Below are 18295 nucleotides of genomic sequence, written 5' to 3' on the forward strand. Positions count from 1 at the left end.
AAGTATAGCAAGAAGAATCCTAGGAGTAGTATGTTCCAAACTCTTCCATTCTCTGTTTTCATACATCAGAGCAAGCTTGTTTCTATCCCTATAAAAGGTATTTCTACTTTATCTGTGTTCTAGAAGACTATTACTTTCACAGAAAAGAGTACAGAGACCAAAATGAAGCAGTCGTTAATTATTTTGGTACTTTCCTAATAAGGACACTTTGTCTCTGTCTTTTTTGATTTTATATATATATATATATAAATATATATTTAGTCTTAAATTATCTACCAGCGTTCAATAAATAAATCCTCTCTCTCTCTCTCTTTGTTGATTGGTTTATATTTTCATTTCCCATTTACATACCTGTTTCTTTTGAGCAATCATTTTCGTATATTTAGCATCTATCCTTTTGAACATATGGATTCCTTTAAATGTATATTGTTAACATTTACATCTTTTTTTAAACAAGTTTTTATTTATCAGAGAGAGAGAGAGAACATGAACAGAGGAGAGAGGCAGAGGGAAAGGGAGAGGGAGAAGCCAACTCTCCACTGAGCAGGGAGCCAGACATGAGGCTCCATCCCAGGACACTGAGATCATGACCTGAGCTGAAAGCAGACACGTAACTGACAGGGCCACCCAGGCACCCCAAGGTGTACATTTTTTTTCTTAAAGAATTCACACGCATGGTATTGTGCTATTGCTATCATTTTTCTTTGCACATTCCCTGCCCCACCTGGTCCTGTCCTGCCACCCCTACCAAGGCTCTATCTGCTGTGTTCCTTTTAACTATTGCCTAATACTCTATAATGTCCACCATACTGTATCTATCCAACACTTACCCAAGGAAGGATATGCCGGCAGCCTTCACTTCTCTTATCACCACCAGCAACACTCTAGTGAACATTGTCATATTTTTCCATTTATAGAGCTTCTGAAATTTCAGTGGGCTTCATACGCTGGTAAATCCTTAATTCCACCAAATACTGCCAGCGCACTGTTCTTCGGGGTGCCCGACAGCTTCTATGAACAGTGTCCACTCTTCAGATATCATCACATTCTCATCAACGTGTGGCTTTCTATTGCTTTATAATTTTTGCTAGTTTTTAGGGTGTAGACTGAAATTTTGCTGTGGTTTTAATTGGTATATCTCTGATTAATAATGACATTGAGCCTCTCTTCATTTCCTTGTTAACTTTTTGGGTTTTCTCATTTCTAAATTGCCTTTTTAATGTTATCATTACATTTCAATTTATTTTTTATTTTTATTTTATTTCAGTTCCGTTTATTTTTTTATTGAACAAGCAAATGATTTTTTAACTTTAAGTTTTAAGATACATATTTTTGTTGTCTACTTCATAGAGAAATGATAGTAATTTAGGTCTTTCCTTTCTCCCTAATCTGGAAATAAATATCTATGGTATAAAAATTCACTGCAGACACAATATAAGTGAAAATATCAAGAGAAATAAGTTGTAGAGCTCTTGCTTTCTCTTCTGCCAGCCAATGGTACTAGCATGTTTGCTCTAAAAGGAAAATGATGTGATATGAAACCAAGACAAGCCTTGCTCGCTGCTGCAGGATCCAGAGTGAGCATTCACATGCACTTGCTGAAAAAGAGACCCTATGAAAACCATTTCTTCAGAGGTGAATGTTGATGTATTTCTTCAAGGCAGCTGAGAGACATGTGCAAATAGGCTGTAAGGATATCTCCTCCACATTCCCTAAGTCATTGTAAAAAAAAAAATTTTTTTTTAACTAAGGAAGGCTCATAGGAATACTACATCCAAAGATGTAGTAGGAAAAAAAAAAAAGGAATCAGGAAGCTAGTGCATTGTGATCACACCTCTGTTTTCCTGATGTGGCAGTGCCAAAGGCAGGCATGTTTGGATGAGATTCTTAAAGGTTGCATCTTTCACTTCACACATATTATTAAATTTTTATAAAGAAAATGTTTCTCACAGTTTCTGTGGTGAGGTCCCATATCTAACACAACTATGAATAATCTTTAGCATTCATGGAAGTTTCTGTGAAGATTTCTGGGGCTCATTGGTATCAACACAGATTGTTTTGTTGCTTGTTTGCTTTTGCTTGTATAAAAGATTAAGGATATGCCTTCTCTAATTCAAAGTCTTTCTATATAATTGCTGGGGAAAATTGAGATGTAAAAAGATGAAGCATTTTGGCAAGATTGCAGCCGTTAATTACAAACATATCACAGAGAAAATGTCCTATCTCCTGATCTCCATCTCCTGCTCTGTTAACTAGAGGCTGATTTCTCAGAACAGAGAGTCAGTGTCAACTTGGCATATTAAAAGTACCAAACCTAAAACAACAACAAAATGGAAGGTTATGAAGGTGATAATTTCATATCTGTCCCATCTTCTTTGACTTTTTAAAGTTTCTTTGATTTCTCAAAAACCCTCAGTATCTCATAGAAGAACTTTACCTTACACTCACAGTTCAGCCTTTGTTCTGAAATTTCTTCTTAGCCAATTTTTAAAGTCTAATTCCTTCCTGATGCTCCTGACCACCAACTAGGTTGTGTTTGCTGCCTAAAGCTTTTCTTTGCATTCAACTCTCAATATTTTCTTTGTGCTCTTGCTCTTTACTGCACTGTTCCATCCGTCCCCTCAGATATTTAATCTTAAATTTGACTCAGGAGCTTTTTACACCGGAACCACCATAAAGGAAGATGCTTTCATCAGTCTTGTCCTAGGTATTAAGAAGGAATCATTTTAAAACGTTCATTTTAAAACGTTAACAGTTTTTTTTTTTAAAGATTTTATTTATTAATTTGTTTGACAGAGAGAGAAATCACAGGTAGGCAGAGAGGCAGACAGAGAGGGGGGAAGCAGGCTTCCCACTGAGCAGAGAGCCAGATGCGGGGCTCGATCCCAGGACCCTGCAATCGACCCTGAGATCTTTACCTTATCTGAAGGCAGAGGCTTAACCCACTGAGCCACCCAGGCACCCCCTTTAAAAGGCTGGAAAAAGAGTTTAACAGACACTTCAAAAAAGGAGAAGATACATGAATGACCAATGAACACATGAAAAGATGCTCAACATGAATAATCAACAGGAAAATACAAAAATAAAACCACAGGGGCGCCTGGGTGGCTCAGTGGGTTAAGCCGCTGCCTTCGGCTCAGGTCATGATCTCAGGGTCCTGGGATCGAGTCCCGCATCGGGCTCTCTGCTCAGCGGAAAGCCTGCTTCCCGCCCCCCACCCCCCACTCTGCCTGCCTCTCCATCTACTTGTGATCTCTCTCTGTCAAATAAATAAATAAAATCTTTAAAAAAAAATAAAACCACAAAGAGATAACACTCTACATCTATTAGAATGTCTAAATAAAAAGACCAACAGTACAAAGTGTTAGCAAAGATGGAAAGCACACAGAACTCTCATACAGTGCTGGTGAATAACATGATAATAATCACTTGGAAATCAATTTGACAATCTCATGTAAAGTTAAATATATAGTAACTGTGGGATCCACAATTCCATTCCTAGTTAATGTTCATATCTTGACTGTGGTGGTGGCTACATGGCTGTGCATGTTTGCCAAAATGCATCAAAATGTATACTTAAAATGGAAACCTTTTATTTTATATAAATCATACCTCAATAAAGTTGATTAAAAATTAAATAAAACTCAGGGATAAAAGGGAAACACCCCAAAGTAAAACCTTAATTAAGAAGTTGTAGGAATCTGGTGAAGTTTACAAAAAATGTCATCTGGACCATAAACTAGGCAGTATTGTAGTCAAAGTATGTTGTTTTTGAAAAGTGGAATCAATATCAGTGTTTATATGCCTATTTTGTGTTAGGAATTATTCAAGCACTGTGTGACTGCTGTCATGTTTAATGATAAAAATATCCCAGCGCAAAAAAAAAAAAAAAAAAAAAAAATCCCAGCGAAGTGGGTATTATTAGCCTCATTTAAAAGACAATATATTTCAGGAGGAATAGATATTTTGAGAAGAATTTGTTTAGACATAGGATATAAATGGAGCACAGAAGGCCTGATATTATATGTCCATACAATAACTAGTGCATTCTTCAATTCTCCATGTAAATAGAAAAATGACAGATGAAACAACTTGAACAAATCATTTACATTCTTCAGTGATATCATTCACATCAGATTACAAGAATAGTGGTAATGCAAAATATTTTAAGTGTTTTTATGATTATAATTTGACTAATATTTTTATAGATAGGGATTTAGCATATCCTTTATATTCTCTAATGTTTTCAAGAATGATTTTTTAAAAAATTATTTTATTATGGTGAAAACTTAATTAATTATGAGTTTTACCTCTTAACAAATCTTTAAGTGTGAAATACATTATTGTTAACTACTAGTACAATGTTGTGTAACAGATCTGTATTTAGCTTGCTTAACTGAAATTATATGCCTGTTGATTAGTAACTCTCCATTTTTTGCTTCATTAGCCCTGGCAACCACCATTCCACTCTTTGATTCAATGAATTTGACTATTGTAAATACATTACGTAAGTGGAATCATGCAGTATTTGTCTTTCGGTAGCTGTTTTATTAGCTTTTTTTACTAGCACAATGTCTTTGAGTTTCATCCAAATTGTTGCATATTACAGAATTTCCCATTTTTAAAAGATGTAATAGCAGTCTAGTGTATGTAGGTACTACATTTTCTTTATCCATTTATTTTCTGATGGACATTTAGGTTGTTTCCACATCTTGGCGATTGTGAATAGTGCTATAATGAACACGGGAATGTTAGTATCTCTTTGACATCCTGATTTTAATTTGTTTGGGTAAGTACCCAGAACTGGAATTATGGGATCATATGTTTTTGCATTTTTGGTGTTGTGTCCATGAAATCATTGCTAAGACCAATGTCATGAAGCTTTTCTTTTATGTTTTCTGCTAGTCTTATATTGAAGTGTTCAAGTCTTATATTGAAGTATTTAATCCATTTTGAGTTTTGTAAATGTGTGTGGGTATTTGGTATTAGTTAAGGGTCCAATTTCATTCTTTTGCATATGGATATCCAGTTTCCCAACACCATTTGTTCAAAAGACTGTTCTGTCCGCCTTGCTGGTTCTTGGTATTCTTATCCAAGTTCAGTCAATGGTATATGCATGATTTTATTTCTGGGCTCTCTGTCCATTGTTCTGTCTTTTTGTCAGTACTACACTGTTTTGATTACTGTAGCTGTATAACATATTTTGAAATCAGAAAGTGTGATGCCTCAAGCTTTGTTCTTGCTCAGGATAGATTTAGCTATTTGTTGTCTTCTGTGGTTCCATATAAATTGTGGAATTTTTTTTCCAAGAAAGTGAGTTTTATTAAAAGGAGGGGAAAACAATAGGAAATGTGTTTGCCTCATCATGTTTTTAAAAAAAATTTATTTTTTATTTTTTAGTAACATATAGTGTATTATTGGCCCCAGGGGTACAGGTATGTGAATTGCCAGGTTTACACACTTCACAGCACTCACCATAGCACATACCCTCCCCAATGTCCATAAAATTGTGGAATTTAAAAAGAGAATTTCTATTTCTGTAAAAAAATGCTACTGGAATTTTGATAGGGACTGCATTGAATCTATAGATTGCTTTCAGTAGTATGGACACTTTGACAATATTGTCTTCCCAGTCATGAATAAAGGATGTGTTTCATTTGTGTATTTAATTTCCTTCATCAATGTTTTGTTATTTTCAAGATATATTTTGTGATATTAACTAAAATGACTATACAATAAATGGAATCTCAAGGTTATAGAATTAATTTAAAAATTGACTTAAAACAACTTAAGGATTTTTCATCTTTTGGAAAAAAATGGGGGGGGGGAATTGCATAAACTCTTTACTTTTTTACCTGACCCATGAAGACTTGAAGGTCTCATAGTTAAGAGATGCCATCTTCTTGGCACAATTTTGTCTTGAAGTATAAGTGGCCAGACTTTTTTTAACCTTTCTATTTTTTGAATTCTTGTTACAAGTTTATTTTAAAAGAGGTTTAATATAGGGGCGCCTGGGTGGCTCAGTTGATTTAAGTGTCCAGCTCTTGATTTCAGCTAGGTCATGATCTCAGTGTCCTGGGATGGAGCCTTGCATTGACCTGCATATTGGCTCTGTGTTTAGTGGGGAGTCTGCTTGAGAATTCTTTGTCTTTCTTTCTCTGCCTCCCCCTCTCCACACATGTGCTTTTTCCTCTTTAAAATAAATAAATAAATCTTTAAAAGAAGTTTAATATAACAAGCATCAAGTTAACAGGTAATATACAAACAAACAATTCCCAGAGACCCCAATATCACAATATTTTGAATGATCTTAACTTACACTAGAGTTGCTAAAGGTATAGGAAATGTCTTTTTTCCAGTTTCTGGAGTTTCTGATATCATCATAAGTTCTGTGATCTTCTTTTCTGGGCTATATAGGTGTTTAGCTTTTGGGGGAATCACTGGTAACTATACTGTCCCCAGTATAGCTTTTTTGCTTAGTTCTTGAATTATTCTGATCTTTTCTCATCAACTTTAACGAGGAAAACTCATTTTTCTTCAACTTTTGACTTTAATTTTTCTTGTGATTTAGTGTCTCAATGAGTGCTGAACTCATCTTCAATTTATGTGCCTTTTAAAAGCTCCCCCATCTATCCACATACATATTTCTTCCCTCTCTTTTTTAAAATCCCAATATACCTAAGTAATAAAAATCGAACTTCGTTCAGTGACTTAACAGCTAAGTGAAAAACATAGTTGCAAGTACTGTGTATAAAAAAACAGTCCTAGTTCAAGGTTAATTACTCCTAATTTTTCATTTCTCTCATCTGTATGTCTCCATTCACAACAGTAGCATAAATGAAAGCGTGAAAGGATTGAAAGGATGAAAAATGCAATGTTTCATGAAATATGAGGTAATGATTTTAGTGTCCTCTTCAAAGGATGAGGTATGGCCCTTCCATACTTTCCAAGTACTTAGCCTATACATCCCTATCACTTAAGCATCTTATTCCGAGATCACTATGCCTCCTGCTTTATGGGACAGATGAGATGAGAGAGCATCCTGCCACAGATCAAATGAAAGACACAAATGAAGACATTATAGAAATGTTTGTTTTCAGTCACTATTTCTTTGTGGAGGATAGGATTCTTTAGAAGAGAAATGTAAATCACTTATTTTCTTATTTTGAATCTTCGTTCATCAATTTGTAGGACCTGAGTGGATAGAATTTTTTTTTTCCTGAAAAATCATAATTGCAGGATTCTTACCAGGTTATCAGAACTGACATAATAGTATATCTCCTAGTCATACAATTTCTGTTTCGCATACCAGGTTAATCTTAGGGCAAACGGAAGTAGATCGATAGATTTGTCACTCTTGCAGGGCACTAGAATCTGAACAGCAGAATTTCAAGAATTCTGTATTTTAGGTTATTTTTCCCTAGATGCTATTACATAGCTACTTAAATTTTTATTTTTAGTGATCTCATTTGTTGGCTAATAGGACCTGTGTTTTGGAAGACGAAGCTAAACTCATGTGTCACTGAAAGCACTCAGGATAGTGTCAGTGCTTAACCCTTTTCCAGTGAGAAATTCTTTGATGTTTCTGTTTATAACTTCTGATTTCCACATTGGGAGTCAAGAAACAAAATATTTTCTAAAATCACAAAAAATTGATAACCACTCTAAATGGGACAAAATATATGATGTTAAGTATATTGATATGTATTCTTATAAGCAATGTTTGGAAACTTAAAGACAACATTAGGATGGTGAAATGTTAATAATTAAAATTATTTAATTTTATTGTTCTATTCTTTTTTAAAAAGATTTATTTACTTGAGAGAGAAAATGAGAGAGCATGAGCAGGAGGTGGGAGAGGGAGAGGCAGACTCCTTGCTGAGCAGGGAGCTGCATATGGGGCTTAATCCCAGGGTCCTAGGATCATGACCTGAGCAGAAGGCAGACAGATGCATAACCGACCGAACCACCCAGGAACCCCAAATTTTATTGTTATATTCTTTTCATGGAGATGGTAACCAGAAAGTAAGACTTACTGGTTAGAGCTCTTTCATTTTCAGAAATTATAATTTGATTTTATATTTGTTAATCGCAATGAATGGGGCAGGCAGCTTTTACAATTGTTAATTCTTTAGCCATTAGAACACTAGAGGTCACTGTAGCTAGTATTTGTGTCACTATTTCAATGATTTGGTTAAATCACTAGCAATTTTCTGTTTAATTTAAATAACTGAGTGTTTTAAAGGGAATCCCATCTTCCTGATGTGAAAGAATAGTTTATACATCACTACATATATATGCTCTTAGATAACTCTACCTATATTTTTTATTCCATTTTCAAAAGCAAATAATTTAAGAAAGGGAAATATATAAGACAGGTGAGAAATGCAAAAGTCTGTCCAAATTGGAAAGTATATGTTTTTATTTTGCTTTAGGTGTTCTTTGTCCTTCAACCAAGTCCCAATTTCAGTTTCTCGTATTGTTAGCCCGTGACAAAGTAAACTCCATATTGCTTATATTCCTAATTGGTTAATTAAGGCCGGATACAATTGCAAGGCCTCAAGAAAAGACGTTTTGAGAAGGTAGAGGGCCCGAGATGCTGCTCCCTTGCCCGTCCATGTTATCATATTAATCAGGCAGGAAAACCTGTGATCTAAACGTTGTCTTGGAAACAGGTCTCCAGCCTCTTCAGTGGCTGTAGGAGACTCTCGTCTCACTGAAGTCAAACTGGGTCTGCTTCTTCAGCCTGTGCAGGCAGTGGGAGCAGAGGGCTTGGGTCTAATTGGTATTTATTGTTGCCCTTGTTTTGCATTCCAGACCTTTGATAAACCTTTCCCAGCACAGCAAACCCATGGTTAACTCCACTGCAGTGAGGAAGCTATGGGAACAGAACTGCAATTAACCTTCATGGGCAAAACAGAACATAAAAAACCATGAGGTAGGCTTGCTATTTGCAGATGTAATTTTTAATGACAGCTGGCAGGTGAAAAAATACACCTTAAAATGAGAACATATTTGTGTTCATACACAATAGCCAAAGAAGAGACATTTACCTAAAAAAGGGCTAATTATTCATATTGAAGTGAAGAAGAAGAAGGAAGAATGTAAAAGACAAAATAGTTATAATTAAAAAGTAGATTGTTTCTAATACTGGGATTCAAGCGTAAGTGTTGTCAGGTGGCTTCTTATTTAAGTGACAACGCTCAATGAGTACAAAAAACCTAACCCTTTTCTCAAAACTTTTTCCATGTTGTTATGTGTAAGAGGTGGTATTTATAATGGGAAATATTATGTCTTACGAAGCTGCAAATTCCAGGTAATTATCAGTGGGCAAGACACTTACTTGTTTTAAGCCTCAATTTCAGCATCTGAAAAATTTGAAGAGGTACCTTAACAGCCTGTAAGCTGAAAGCTCTGCCACATTATATTTTGAGACCCTTTGGGGCTCTAAGCTCTATGACTCTGTAATGCTTTGTAGCAGAACCTCTTCAGTAATTTATCCCTTAACAGATTGCTTCACATGTTAGTAATAACAGGAGGCTGAGGAAAGTTCATTAGAAGAAGATTAAGGGAAATGGAGAAGTCATGCTCTGAACCCAGAAAAGAAAAGAACAGTGTTTGGAGGTAGAGGAAAGTGACCTGGTAGAGGTGACTGTTCGGGACCAGAGGCCAGGTAGAGGTAAAAAATAGAAGAAAACAGACCAGAAAAGGGACAAAGCCAAGGAGGAGTTCTTTTGCATGAATTTGCGAAGGAAACACATTTAAGAGGTGGAACAAGCTCTTAGACTTGTTGGTAGGAGGGGTTAGCCTAGCCTCCCTCCTGGTTCTTATCTGAGCAGTCCCCATGGTTGTGAATTGTCTGTGCGCAGTGCCTGTGGGTTCACTGGCGCTGCCGAATATGGAGGCTTAAAAATTTGAAAGGCAGATATATCTGCCCATATTTATTCCAAAGCATTTTCCCTTCTCAGAAGCTGTGCTTTCAATTTAGAGGCTGCTGTGAAGGTCGAACCCTCAAGAGAGTCAAGGCAATGTTGTATGTGGGATATGGTTGAAACCTGGGCTGAGGCAGAGAAATTGTGATGATTCTGATGCAGTGAATCTCTGAGTGTCTGCCTGGAACCCCTGGGAGTTGCTGTTATTGTGGGCTCTCAGCTGGAATATATTCAGTACATTCAAGTTTTTTATCGTGTCAGTTTTCACTCCAAATTGCATGGCAGCTTCTGAATATTCTGGTATTAGCTTGTCCCCTGATGTTATGGTTTTTTCCTTCTACTCTTTTCCAAATCTGAAACTATTAAACTATTAAGAGAAATGCTGTGTGGGATAAAGTCTTGCTCCTTTCTCTTCCTTGGCCATCTCTTCTCCCTCAAGTTTAGCCGTGTTACTGAAGATTCAGAAGTTCTTGGAAATTTTATCTTGGTACTTTCGTTACTTTAACTTGATTTTCTACACAAGGGAACTCCTCCTGGATTTGACCTCGACCTGTTTTTCATGTCATCTTTACATACATACCAGCTGTTAGGAGGTGGTGAAGAAGATTGGACAGTGGGCCTTGGCAGGGGATATTCAAAGCATCACTTTCTCCCCTTCTCCGAACTGTGCTGACATTCCCAGTGGCCGCTGGGGGGAGCCACATACCCACATTCTCTCAGACTTAACAGAGTCCCTTTTCAAGGAAGCTGAGATCATAGTCCGTTGCGGCCAATATGAAAAGTAAATTGTTTTAAATGCCTTTGGAAAAAAAGCAGCAATTCAAACTGACAGATTTATGGGTTTAAATTTGAATCAAATATTGTATTAGACTTTCTCCCGTTTTGTTTTGTTTTTTTTTTTCTCTAGGGGATGTGGAAACTAATGAAAAAGGGACTGTATCTTAAAGGAAAAATGCATACTTGCAAAGCACTGCTTTCCTAGCTTCTTTTTCCATGCACTTCCCAGGTTGGTAGCTATGAGGTGGTCAAAACTCCAAATATGTTTGTCTTGTTTAGGTTATAAGGCTCTGATGAGTTATAACAGATCCCAAATTGTCTAGAAAGATAGGACAAACAGCATTGAAGGGTGTATTTTTTTATTTCATTCTTCTTGTTTTGCATCTCTCAAGTGTCTCTAAATGAACCTATTTTTTAACAATATCTAAAAATAATCTTAAATCATAATGTTGAGAGAGTCTCTATAATGCGGGAAGCAGAAATATAAGTAGCAGAGATATCAAGGCTACTACCTCTATCAGTTTATATCAGTGACTCTTTTGTGTACTGTTGGAACACAGGCATACAAAACAACAACCACCACCCCCACCCACACACACAAACTGAGAAACAGTAATGAAATTAAATAAAGAATGGCATATCATCTCAGGAACTGGGATTTATTTATTTTTTCTTTATTATTTATTTTATTTTATTTATTTTTTTGAAGATTTTATTTATTTATTTGACAGAGATCACAAATAGGCAGAGAGGCAGGCAGAGAGAGAGAGGAGGAAGCAGGCTCCCTGCTGAGCAGAGAGCCCGATGTGGGGCTCGATCCCAGGACCCTGAGATCATGACCTGAGCTGAAGGCAGAGGCTTAATCCACTGAACCACCCAGGCACCCCTGGGATTTATTTTAAATCTTTTTTGGAGGAAGAGGGTCAAATGTATATTGAGAAACCTTGGATGTAGGATTTAAGAAGGCTATAGACCCAGTGACTTCAAACCTCAATTAATGTGTTGCAGACACAGTGACCAGTGCCTCTGATACCCCTTAGCTTTGCTTATCTGTGAGGAGGACCCCTCATTTGATTAGACTGTGTCAGTAGTCTCTTCATTTTCTCACCATGAATTTCACTGAGTTTCATAATCTTTATTTGGTTTCCATTTAACTTCAGTATAATCAGCTATCTCTTTGAAGAATAGTAACAAAAAATCCTAAAATTTTAAACAGATTAACACTATGCCAGATTTATGTGACCTATATATTAATGTTCATTATATTTGAAAAGACAGACTCTTCTATAGCAAAAAAAATTTAAAATTAAACAGTATTATAATTTTGTGACCTAAAAGATCATCTCAAATAAACCTTTGTTTTTTCATGATTCAAAAGAAGAGTCATATCCATGTTTGTGGCCAGACTATTTTGGAAGAAAATTTAGTTATAGATGTGATTGGAAAATTAATTTTCACCACCATTATTAAGATACTGTTTTGTAAAGAAAGATACAGTATTGGCAGATTATTTTGAGGAAGTTGTTTTGTAGAAAATGAGCATTTGTTGAAGGTTTGCACTATATCAAACATTTTATATATATTTATTCATTTACTATTCCCAGTAACACAATAAAAATGCTATATATTTTACAGGTTAGGAAACTCAAGTGCAGATGTTAAATAATATATACAACTTTAAATGGTTAATATCAAAGACATAGTCAAAACAGTTCTCTGTGATACCAACATCTATTCTCTTAAGAAAAAATTTTCCCTTTTGCCCCAGTATTCTTAAGAAATAATTGACATACATCACCATAGAAGTTTAATGTATACAACATCATTATTGATTTGCATATATTGTGGAATGACTATCACAATAGCTTCAGCTTATATCCATTTTCTTGTATAGATACAATATAAAGAAAAGAAAGAAGAAATGAAAAAATTCTCCTTATGATAATTCTTAGAGATAATTCATCTCCTTCCGTTGATTTACTCTGTTAACAACTTTTGTGTATATTATACCGTGGTATTACCTATAGTCATTATGTTGTATATTATATGTTGTATATTATCTTGCAACTGAAGGCTTGTACCTTTTGATCATTTTCCCCTGATTCTCCCTCCCTCTACTCTCTTTGGTAACCACAAATCTGGTCTCTTTTTCTATGAATTAGGGTTTTTTTTTCCTGTCTTTTGTTTTTTTTTTTTTTTAGATTCCACATAGAAGTGAGATCATCCAGTTAGTTATTTGTTGTTCTCTAACTTATTACACTTACTGTAATACCTTCAAGGTCCATTCATTTTTGTTACAAATGGTAGGATTTCCTTATCTCTTATGGCTGAATAATATCCCATTGAATATATATACCATAACTTTTTAATCTATTGATTGATAAACACTTTGGTTGGTTGTTTCCATGTTCTGGCTATTATAAATAATGCTCTATGAACATGCGGCACAGATACCTTTTCAAGTCAGTGTTTTTCATACCTTTAGATATAATCCCAAAATGAGATTGCTGGATTATATGGCAGTTCTAATTTTTAATCTTTTTGAGTATCCTCCATCCTGTATTCCATAGTGGCTGTACCAATTTACAATTCCATCAGCAGTGCAGGAGGATTCCTTTTTCTCCACATACACACCAGCATTGTTATCTTTTGTCTTTTTGATGATGACCATTCTAATAGTCATTGTGGTTTTAATTTGTATTTCTCTAATTACTAGTGAGGTTGAGCATCTTTTCATAACTGTTGGCCTTATGTGTATTTTATTTGGAGAAATGTTTGAGTCCTTTTCCTGTATTTTGAATTGTCTTTATTCTTTTGTTCTGTTTTGTTTTGGTATTGAGTTGTTATGAGTTCTTTGTATTTTTTGGATATTAACCCTTACCAGATACAGGGTTTGCATATAATATTTCCTATTTTGTAGATTGTTTTTTCACTTTATTGATAGTATCTTTTGCTGTGTGGAAGCTTTTTAGTTTGATGCAGTACCATTTGCTTATTTTTTATTTTTATTGCTTGTGCTTTTGTTATTTTATACAAAAAAATTATTACCAAGACCCATGCCAGAGAGCTTTGTTCCTGTTTTCTTCTCAGAGTTTCTTCTAGGTGTTTACTGGTTTCAGGTCTTATATTTAAGTCTTTTATCCATTTCAAGTTATTTTTTGTGAGTGGTATAATATATGGGTCTAGCTTCATTCTTTTATATGTGATTATCCAATTAAATACCATTGGATTCTTGATAGAGATTGCATTAAATCTACAGATGGTTTTTGGAAGTATTCATATTTTAACAACATTAATTCTTTCGATTCATGAACATGGGACACCTTTTCATTTATTTACATCTTCTTCAGTTTGTTACATTAGTGTCTTATAGTTTTCAGCTTAGAGATCTTTTCCCTCCTTACTTAAATTCATTCCTAAGTGTTTTATCCTTTTTGATGCTGTTGTAAATGGGATTGGTTTCTTCATTTCATTTTTCAGAAATTTTGGTGTTAGTGTATAGAAATACCAGTGATTTTTGTATGTCAATTTTGTATCTTGCAAATTTACTGAATTCATTGATTAGATCTTTAAGTTTTTGAGTTGAGACTTTGGGATTTTCTATATATAAAATCATGTCATCTTCAAATTAGGCAATTTTAACTTTTTCCTTTATAATTCTGACACATTTTATTTCTTTTACTTGTCTGAATGCTATAGTTAGGACTTCCAATGCTATGTTGAACAGGATTGGTAGGTGTGGGGACCCTTGTCTTGTCCCTTACCATAAAAGAAAAATTTTCATTCTTTCATTATTGAATATGATGCTCACTGTCAGCTTGTCATTTATGGCCTTTATTATATTGAGATATATTCCTTCAAGGCCTAATTTTTTAGGAGTTTTTTTTTTTTTATCATGAATCAATGTTGAATTTCATTGAGATAATCACATGATTATTTTCTTTCATTCTATTAATGTCACATTGATGTGTTTGCTTATGTTGAGCCATCTTTGCGTCACAGGGATAAATCCTACTTCGTCATGGTAAATGATCCTTTTAATTTCCTGCTGAATTTGATTTGCTCATATTTCATTAAGAATTTTTTTTCCTTTATTCATCAGGAATAATGACTGGTCTGCAGATATGTTTTTTTGTTGTGGGTGTTACTTTTTTTTTTCTCTTGCAGTGTCCTCTTCTGGTTTTGGTGTCAGAACAATGCTGTTCTCGTAAAATGAGTTTGGAAGTGTGCTTTCTTTTTTATTTTTTGGAGGCGTTTGAGAAAGATTGATATTTATTATTCTTTAAGTGGTAAAATTCACCAGGGAAGCAATTTGGTCCTGGTTTTTCTTAATTGGGAGATTTTTGATTATTGATTCAACCTCCTTACTAGTAATTAGTATATTCAAATTTTCTATTTCTTCCTGTTTAGTCATGGTAAGTAGTATATTTCTTTTTTTTTTTTTTAAGATTTTATTTATTAATGATAGAGAGAGCAAGAGAGGGAACACAAACACAAGGTAACTGGAGAGGGAGAAACAGGCTCCCTGCTGAGCAAGGAACCTGATACGAGGCTCCATCCCAGAACCCTGGGATCATGACCTGAGCTGAAGGCAGATGCTTAATAGTCATTAAGCCACCCAAGCACCCCAAGAAATATATTTCTAAGAATTTTTCCATTTTTCTAGGCCATCCAGATTGTCGGCATATTCTGAGCATTTGAATCTCCGTGGTATCAGTTGAATGTCTCTTTTTTTTATTAATAATTTTGTTTATTTTGGTCCTTTGTTTTTGTTTTGCTTTGTTTTGTTTTGCTTGGTTAGTCTAGCTAAGGATTTGTCAATTTTATCTTCTCAGAGAATAAACTATTTGGTCAGTCTTTTCTATTGTTTTTCTGTTCTCTATTTAATTTCTTTTCTAATATTTATTATTTCCTTTCTTCTGTTAAATTTGGGTTCACTTTGTTCTTTCCCTGTTTCTTAAGGTATCATTGGGTTGTTTATTTGGGATATTTCTTTCTTCTTAGTGTAGAAGCTTATTATTATAAACCTCCTCCTTAGAACTGCTTTTACTACATCCCATAAATTCTGGCAAGTTGTGTTTCCATATTTGTTTGTTTCAAGAAACTTTTTCATTTCTTCTTTGATCCATTGGTTGTACAAGAGAATATTGTTTAATTCTCCTGAGTTTGTAAATTTTCCAGTTTTCCTCATCTTCAGTTTTCTAAGATTTGTTTTGTGGTCTAACATATGGTCTATCCTAGATAATGATTCATATATGCTTGAAAAAAATGTGTATTCTGCTGTTGTTGGATAACATGTTCTATATGTGTCTGCTGGTTCATTTGGTCTAAGGTATTATACAAATTTGTTGTTTGCTTGTTGATTATTTCTTGATAATTGTTGAGAGTGGGGTATTAAAATCTCCAACTATTATTATATCATAGTTTATCTCTCCTTTGGCTCTTTAGTTTTTGCTTTGTATATTTAGGTGCTCTGCTATTGGATACATAAATATTTGTAAATTTTATATCCTCTGGATGTGTTGATCCATTTATCAGTATATATAATCACCTTCTTTTCCTGATTATACCATTTTTAGTTTAAAGTCTGTTTTGTCTGATATACGTACAGTTACTCTTGCCTTTTGATGGTTACCATTTGCTTGAAATGTCTTTTTCTATTCCTTCACTTTCAGTCTATGTGTCTTTAATGCTAAAGTGAGCCTCTTATAGGAAGAATATTGTTAGATCTTGCTTTTTTTATTCCTTCAGCCATTCTCTATCTTTCAAATTGATAATTTGATCTGTTTACATTTAAGGTAATTATTGGTAGTAAGATTTACTATTGCCCTTATTTTCATTGTTTTCTGCTTGTTTTGTAGATCCGTTGTTCCTTGCTTCTTATACTGCTGTCTTTTTAAAATGTGTTTTAATATCCTTTGATATCTGTGTGCTTTCACTTCTTTATAATGGTCTTTTGAGTAATTATTGTTAATATTTTTCTTGTGGTTATTGTGAGGCTTATGTAAAATGTCTTAGGCCAGATGTGAATATTGCTGGGGTACAGATGTAGAGAGATGACTGTGGGGAGAACATGTCTCCACTGAGCACTTGTATTCAGCTCCTTCATTTTCAACATAGAAGAAACTCACATCAATTCCCTGGACTCTAGAGGCTATTACAATGCCCCTATAATAAAAACCACTGGATCAAGGTCTGCAGGTTTCCTTATCATCTGATCAAGTACAGAAAGAATCATCTTGATGTCACAAATCTGCTACTTATCCCTTTAACATTCACCGTCAGGTTCCTTGGGCTAAAATCAGCCATCATATCTCAAGCTGTGATGATAAAGATTGTATTGAGCAGAGTATTGTCAACCAAACCAGGAACCTTGGACAAGAAACTCTGGCTGAGAGCACATGGCAGTGTCCTCTTTGTGATGAAGACTGAGGGAACAGACTGGCACCCATTGGTCTTGGTCACAGCCAAATACTGTGGCAACAACAGTCCTGTAAGCAATATAGTTCTGGAACATAAGAGTAACCTGGCTTCAGGCATGTACATTCCCAAGTCTCTACTATATGTTCTGCAATGGAAAAACAATGGAAATGCACAGTAAGTGAATATCTATCTTATCAAATGCCAGACCCTAGAAGACTCTTGCTTCTTCCTGCTACCAGTGGAGTCTTCATTTTTTCTCTTGATCTAATTATAGAAAGATAAACTGTGATCTTTAAACTGAAAAAAAGTAAAAAAACCCCACTTTAAACATTTGTAAGATTATTTGAAAATGATAACAGCCTAACTTCCATAGAATTATCATACTTTACACTTTTACTTCTCCCTCTCACATTTTAGGTTATTGTTGTTTCAATTTTTTTTAATTTTTAAAAATTTAAAAATTTTTACATATTTTAAAATTTACATTTTAAAAAAGATTTTATTTATTTATTTGTCAGAGAGAGGAAAGAGAAAGCACAAGCAGGAGGAACAGCAGGCAGAAGGGGAAGCAGGCTCCCTGCTGAGCAAGGATCCGGATGAGGGACTCAATCCTAGGACCCTAGAATCATCACCTGAGTCAAAATCAATAGTTGGGTATTTAACTGACTGAACCACCCAGGCATCCCTGTTTTGATGATGCTAATTAGCATTATTTTACTTCAACTTAAAGAACTCCCTTTAACATTTTTGTAAGGCCGATCTACTGGTAATGAACTTTCTCAGCTTTTGTTTGTCTGAGAAAGCCTTATTTTCCCTCCTTTGTTTCTGAAGAACTGCTTTGGAAGGTATAAAATTTCTGGCTGACCGCTATTTTCTTTCAATAGTTTGAATATGTCATTCTCTTCTTTTCTGTCCTGCAAAGTTTCTGTTGAGAAATCCACCTGTAATCTTAAGGGGAGTCCCTTGTGTGTAACTTCTCTCTTTTATCTTATTGCTCTTAAAATTTTTTGTCTTTGACTTTTGGCAATTTAATTATAATGTGTCTTAGTGTAGCCCTATTTGGGTTCAAGTTATTTAGGATCATTTGGGCTTTCTGGATCTAGATGCTCCATCTTTCTTCAGGTTTGGGAAGTTTTCACCATTATTGTTCTAAATACACTTTC

At 34.8% G+C, this 18295-nt stretch overlaps 1 pseudogene; it reads left to right on the top strand.

The window, feature by feature from the left end:
* The first annotated feature begins 1535 nt into the window (after positions 1–1535).
* Positions 1536–17314, top strand: LOC131823621 (gametocyte-specific factor 1-like; annotated as a pseudogene).
* Positions 17315–18295: the final 981 nt, after the last annotated feature.

Source organism: Mustela lutreola, chromosome 1 (assembly GCF_030435805.1).
Source record: "Mustela lutreola isolate mMusLut2 chromosome 1, mMusLut2.pri, whole genome shotgun sequence".
In the NCBI taxonomy this organism is placed as follows: Eukaryota; Metazoa; Chordata; class Mammalia; order Carnivora; family Mustelidae; genus Mustela; species Mustela lutreola.